Raw genomic sequence first — 6,663 nt, forward strand, 5'->3', positions numbered from 1 at the left:
CTTTCCCCACTCTTGTTAGTATTGTTATGAGGGCTCTAATCAAGAAATCTCTGGCCTCTTGGTTTCAGCCCTATTTATCCAGTGACTGTGCCTCAGGATCTCTTAGACTCATCACAACTGTTTCTTCACATGACATTTGGACTCTGATTAGCCAACGTTCCTTTTTTATGTTGGTAATATAATCTTGCATAACGTCCCCAAGGCATATACATCATTTCACCAGCTCGATCACTAAGTCATCTCTTCTCACTCTCCATAAGATCATTATTAAGCAAATAAGGACAGGGGGAAAATTATTATTTTACATATTTTTTGTGATAAGTTACAATTAGAATTGGGCAGAAACAGTTTTCCCATCCCCAGGGACTTTGGAAATTTCAACAATGTTTCCAGAACAAAACCCAATATCTACTGAAATTTTTCCCAAAAACAGAGTGTCCAGAATAACCAACAGCAGTGTGGTCAGGACACTCTCTGAGGATGTGATGGATCTAGTTCAAGTCCTCTTTTGAATCAGAGAGTACTCTAGACATCAGGCAATTGGTTATCCTAGGAGACAGCCTTCTCTCTCTAGTCAGAAATTCAATACCCTAGCTGAGAAATCTTTCCCAATGAAATCTTTATCACAAACAGTACATTCGTGTAAAATATTTTGGTTTTGATGAATTAGCATTTTCTGTTGAAAAAAATCATAAAAAACTCTCAACCAGTCTTAATCATGTCATCCAGAGCTATGCTTGTCACTTGTGATAGGACAGACAAGTTAAATAGTACTGTTTCTGTTCCATAATTTCATAAGCACACAAGCACTTGCAATATGTGTATTTTTGCCTGACCCTTTTACATCTGATTTCTTCAAAAATTCATTTGGAAATTTGCCTCCAGCAAATGGCAAAGTTGGATTGCATGAATGGTCAGAGACACCCAAAAGGAGAGTGGATACAGTCACACCACATTCACCTGAATAGTCAATAAGCAGAGGTTTTAGAACTTCTGGCCCACAGTTAGCTCTTTTATTATGGTAATACTTATGTGCCTCCCTGAGATCGACACCCAAGTGTGCTAAGCACTTTAGAAATGTACAGTGAGAGCCCAAACAAAGTCCTAAGAAGCTTAGAGCCCGAACAGAGAAAGCATTTTATCCTCATGTGCAGACAGAAGCTGTGGCATAAAGATTAAGTAATTTGCCCAAGGTTACAAAGAAAATCTGTGCTCAAGCAAGGAAATAAACCCTGAGTGTCTGAATTCTAATCCAATGCCTTCATCACAAGGACATCCTTCCCCTCAGCTGCCCTCCAGGCCTGGACACAGTCTGAGGAGTAATGAACCATTTTTTTCAAAAGAACAAAAGCCTGCTGCCATTAAGGTCAAGTAATATATTTATCTGTTTCCCTACTGTCACTTTTTCCAGGAAACAGTTCTTGCCACAGAATACTGCACAATCTCAAAGACGAGAGACATTGCAGTGGCTAGGCCCAGGTGCAATAGGTAGGCACTTCATAGGTTTCCCCTCTTTAATTCAGTGAATACACTTGACTTTAAGTTATAGCTTGTGCTCTAGCTCGCTGCTCCAGCTCAGGAGGGAGTTAAGGCACATCTGCTATTCCAGTTGTGGGACCCTTCCTAATGTCCCCAGGCCGATTGGCATGCCTCCATCCACATTGGCAGCACTACTTAATCCTGGGTACCTAACTGCCTGTGATAATTACTCTTCCATCTCCACTCCACATCTGAACATCTCCATCCCAAATGCTGTTCCTCATTCTCATCCCCTGTACTAGAAGCTCACCAGGCTCCATGCTGTGGTGGGGTTGATCTGTGCAGTGAACTGAAATCAAATCTGTGCAGGAAGCAAAGCACTGAGTAACCTTTCATCACTATCACCGATGCTCAGGTACCTGAGTTCCTTTGACAAGTGTCCTTCAGAAGCTTCTGTTCTTGCAAGGTGGAAAAAGAAGTGTTTGCTTTCCTCCAGGGTTGTGCTTTTTGACGTCTTGGAAACTGCTTTAGGCTGGAGCACAAGTATGAACTGTTGAGCTGCCAGGCTTACCTCAGTGTGTCAGAAATGAGACTGGTATGTGGGTGTGGATGGTGCTGAGAGTAAAAAGTGATCAAAGATAAATGAGGGTTTGTAATTAGTTTCATTTGGGATGGGCTGCTGGAGAGCTCTCTCTGCTTAGCCATCCAAAAAGGAAGACAGGCTGTCCTACTTTCTTAGGAAAACAATTGTTAGGTGTTAAGTGAGTTTTCAGCTGCAGGGGAGAAGTTCAGTCACTAGAGCAGGAGATTTGCTCAACTGGAGGAATAGCAGGTGTGAGGGAGCATGACCAGAGGGCAGTGTCACTGCAGGGAGTTAAATCTACATTTAGGGAGAAGCAACATGACTTCTGTTTCCAAACTGAATCCAACCCTGGATGGAAAAACTACAGAGCAGGAATTAGGGGAAGCAATTCTGGGAGTGATGGAGGTGGCAGAGCATTTCTGAGGAGGTGAAATTTGAAAAGCATGGGAGGGGGCATGGAAAAGACCCTCACTGGAAGTGCTCCTCAGCCTGCAAGCTGATGGAGCTGTCAAAACTGATAGCTGTCTAACAACCACACCACTTGTGCCATGGTGGCAAAGCCACACCAGATGTCAGCTTATCACAGTGGTATAACTGCAATTGATTGTAGCCTCCCTGACAGGACCATTGGTGAGTGTGAACAGAAGGCACATCTCAGCTGACTGAAGGACGCAATAAAGTGACTGAACTATCCATTGTACATGAGGCCTAAGTTGGTGCCAAATATCCTTGGACCAGACCACAATTCTGCCTTTCATGTGTATGCACAAAAGGGATCTCTTCCTGGTTTCTGCAGAATGGCCATCACTTTCATATACCTCATGGCTGCTGGGAAGGGCTGTGCATTGTCCACCATCTGCAGGCTCTAGCACCCTAGTTCAAATCTATGCTCTAGGTCAACGGTTCTGAACCTTTCAGTAGACGTACCCCTTTGTCTCAGAGTGAGACTTCACGTACCCCCTTTCAATGGGAAATTAATTTTTTAGACCCTTCAACCTGTGTTAGACAATGTATGAAATATCTCTCATGTATCCCCTGATGAGGCTTCATGTACCCCTGGTTCAGAACTGCTGCTCTAAGTGATCCCCACCTCACTTCTAGGATACGGTCTTCCTTATCACGCTGCAGAAGGAGCTAAGAGATGTTCCAGATTCACCAATATTAATTGCCAGCTCCCCGGTCCAAGAGGTAAATGACCCTGTGACAGTGTGAAAGGCTGAATCCAATTCCTAAGAAGGTGCTAACTCCCCGATCAGACTCCAAACGGACAGTCAAAGACAATAACAAAGCAGGAATAGGAGATGCAGAAGACTCTTCGTGAAGAGCAGCTGCTCATTGGACAGACTAGGAAGATGCCTTAGAAAAGGTAGGACTTTCCATGCACATGGACAGAACTGGAGCAGCCAACCAAGATGAGGGTTTTCCAGTTTTGCAGCTGGTTACATAAGGCCATTTTAGCCTGGCTTCTCTCAGAGCAAACAAGCTTTAGAGAAGAATAAACAGGTCACTAACAAAACCTTGCCATTAAGAATGCTAAACTAGCTGAACCTGCTTCCTTTTACAGATCCCTTTGTCTGTCTGCTTTCCAAGCAAACAGTTGCATAAACAAAGTCTTGACCCATTCTCTGCCTCCCCCTGTCTAAGCTGGGGCTGCATCCTTCTCACTGGGGTAGTCTACCACCACTGTTGGCAGGGCACAGTGCTCAGACCTTGGTATCAGATCAAGTGATAGTGACTGGAAGGGGAAGGAGAAAGGGTGGCGGGGGGTAGCAGCATATCTTTAGTCATATACATACAGGATGTTCATTTTGGAATAATGAATCCTCTCTCTCTGTTGGGTCCAGGCACAGCTTTTAAGAGCATTAATGAAAGAAAAATCCATGTCCTCTACTCAGCCTTTTGAAAGCAAGATGAATGGTAGCTATTGTGTCCAGGGGCTTTAGCAGGGCTTGCTTACTCTTAGCACATGATGAGATTTAGCACTACCTGTGAAATGCAGGGAGCATTTGTAGCATGTACTTCATGATCCAAATAATGTCAGAAAATATTTAGAAGGGGGAAATTCAATGGCAGCCCAATGCTGGCCTTGCCCTAAAAAGACAGTACTATATTTAATCCTTCCCATGATGCTTCCATATCACTTTAGATAATCAGTAACTCGAGGATGAGCATTTTGCTTTTTTTGCTGTTCCCTCAGAATATTGTCAGTGACTTTGGTGAGCTGCAGCTGCTCATAATCATGGACTAATAACACTGGCTACAATCTGGCAGAGTAAAAGCAGGCGAGGAATAGGGTTACCCAGGCTGCCAACTACTTTCAGCTCTCAAGTGCTTTCCCTTGGGCTGCGGTGTTGTTTTATTTTCCTGAACAGAAAAGTTCAGTGTGCTGAACTGAAGTGTGCTGAACTGAAGTGTCCCATTGTGAAATGGAGCAAAAACAGCAGGAAGAGAGGATCCTTCCTCCCAAGCTCATGTTTATTTCTGATCTAGATGCACTGGGATCCAGATCTTCAGAAATATGAGAGGCCTGTGCATCCAAATGAATGTTATCACTGCTCACCTTGGCATAGTGGCCACATGCCTCAATTGGGTTCCACTGTGGTTGGAAGTATCTACATTCAACAAAGAGGCAGCCTCTGCTGCAAAGAACTTAATCTTTTGAGCATATAACAAGGGCCAATAAGTGGGAAGACAACAGACAAACTGACTGGGAAGAGAAGAAGAGGCAATTGTGAAATAATTGTATTGGGTACAGCAACAAGCACAGTCCTCACCAGCTGGCTACCTACGTCCCCCCATACAGTAGATAACGTGGAGCAAAGTAGTCTTGTATGGAATAGGATAGACTCGCACCCTGTGTAGACTCTGGAGTGTGCACACGTTGGGAATGCACATGGCAACTACATGCACAGGCAGCATGACCCTTGAACACAAGGTGTGTCTAGAAAAACACCCTCAGCATTTATCCTGCAGCCTACAGTTCCACCCTAACACTCCACTTATGAAACCACTCAAGAATGCTTATGTCCCTCCCCTACTACAGATGTCTAAGTACATTCTTCTGTGTTGCCTTTAGCTACTCTGACCAAACCCTAAAGCCATTAGCTTCTCCTCCTAATCCCTCCTCAGGACTTGTTCCTGTTGTGATGACTACAAGAAGATGGCTAGTCCCATAGAGGCTGGGTGGCAGCTGGGTGCAGTGAACATTATTTATTTAGCACAGAGGAAGAAACCATTTCTAATGATGTAGCACCATTGAGTTGTGCAGATAGCTCACTTATGCAACCACATAATCTTATTAGCATTGCCAATCTCATGCTTCCCCAGTTAACTCCTTTGCTGCATTTACTTGCTGCATCATGTTCCAAATTTGCCTGAAATCTCTTCGGTTCAGGGACTGTGCGCACTATTGCATTTGTACAACTCCCAGTACACAATAGCAATATCAGGCCTATGGAGGCTATTAATAATATTTTTTGCTGGTGGTATTATTTGTGCTGCTCTGGACCTTTCCAGACATTTAAGAGAGATGGTCCCCCTGCTGTGAGGATCTCAGTATAAGGAGAGTTGAGCAAAGGGCCAAAAAAGGAGAATAGCTTAAAAGAGATTTGATATATAAAAACAAGATTCATGAGGAATGGAAATAGGGTTTCAAAAAGGATTTTAAAACAATAAGGAGAACACAAGTCCTGCAGGTGAACTCAGGTAAGCCACCTCCAACAGGTCCAGGAAAGGAAGTGCAAAAATGAGGATCTTAGAGATTGATAAGTGCGGAGACAAAAAGTGGGACCCAAAAGGGTGGCAGACAATATAAGACCCAGTTCACAAGAATAAGGAAGGACAGAGTTATATAGAGGTAGCATGAAATTTTATTAGGCAATGATAGAAGAAGTAAGCACAAAGAGCAAGTGTGTCTATACAACGTAGGCTCATAGGAGGTCTAAGTATAAGGAAAGCAAGAATGTGCCTCCCAAACTAACCTCATCCCAACCTTTGACCCATTTCATGGTAAGTCTTTATCTCCCTACCTTTGTTTCCACATCAGTGACATGGGGATGATCCCAATCCATCTCAATATGGGCCTGTGAAGATTTTTTTAGGGAGATGCTTGGAAATAGTGGGCACTTTCTAAGTGCTAACCTGCTAGAAGTGTTTGCAGGAGAAGTGTCCATTGTTGTGCTGCAGGTTGTATGGGGTAGAACTTTGAAGAGACAGCCAGCACAGTTCACTGGGCTGAGCATGGCAGGATCTCTCTGTGTATATGCTTTTTTCATCATCACCTGGCAATGCATTGTGGCAGGGGCTCACAACCTGGAGGTGGTGGGGTTTTGGAGGTAGGTGTTGTGGTGTCACAGCCAGCCAGTTCTCCTTATAGACATTGATTGGGGCGGGGGAGGGGGGGGGATGTTGGGAGACGACAATGATGACACCACAGAACAGAGAAGGGGGGAATGGGGTGGTACTAGTTGAGAACTACTGAACTCTAGGAAAACCTCCCAAATCAGAGCACAGAGACACCATGCTGCTATTTATCCATGTTTGCCAGTGTGGATGCAAAAATAGGTTGGCACAAAGTTGTTCAGTGGGGGGCGGGGAAGGCA

Source organism: Alligator sinensis, unplaced genomic scaffold (genome assembly GCF_000455745.1).
Source record: "Alligator sinensis unplaced genomic scaffold, ASM45574v1 scaffold166_1, whole genome shotgun sequence".
In the NCBI taxonomy this organism is placed as follows: domain Eukaryota; kingdom Metazoa; phylum Chordata; order Crocodylia; family Alligatoridae; genus Alligator; species Alligator sinensis.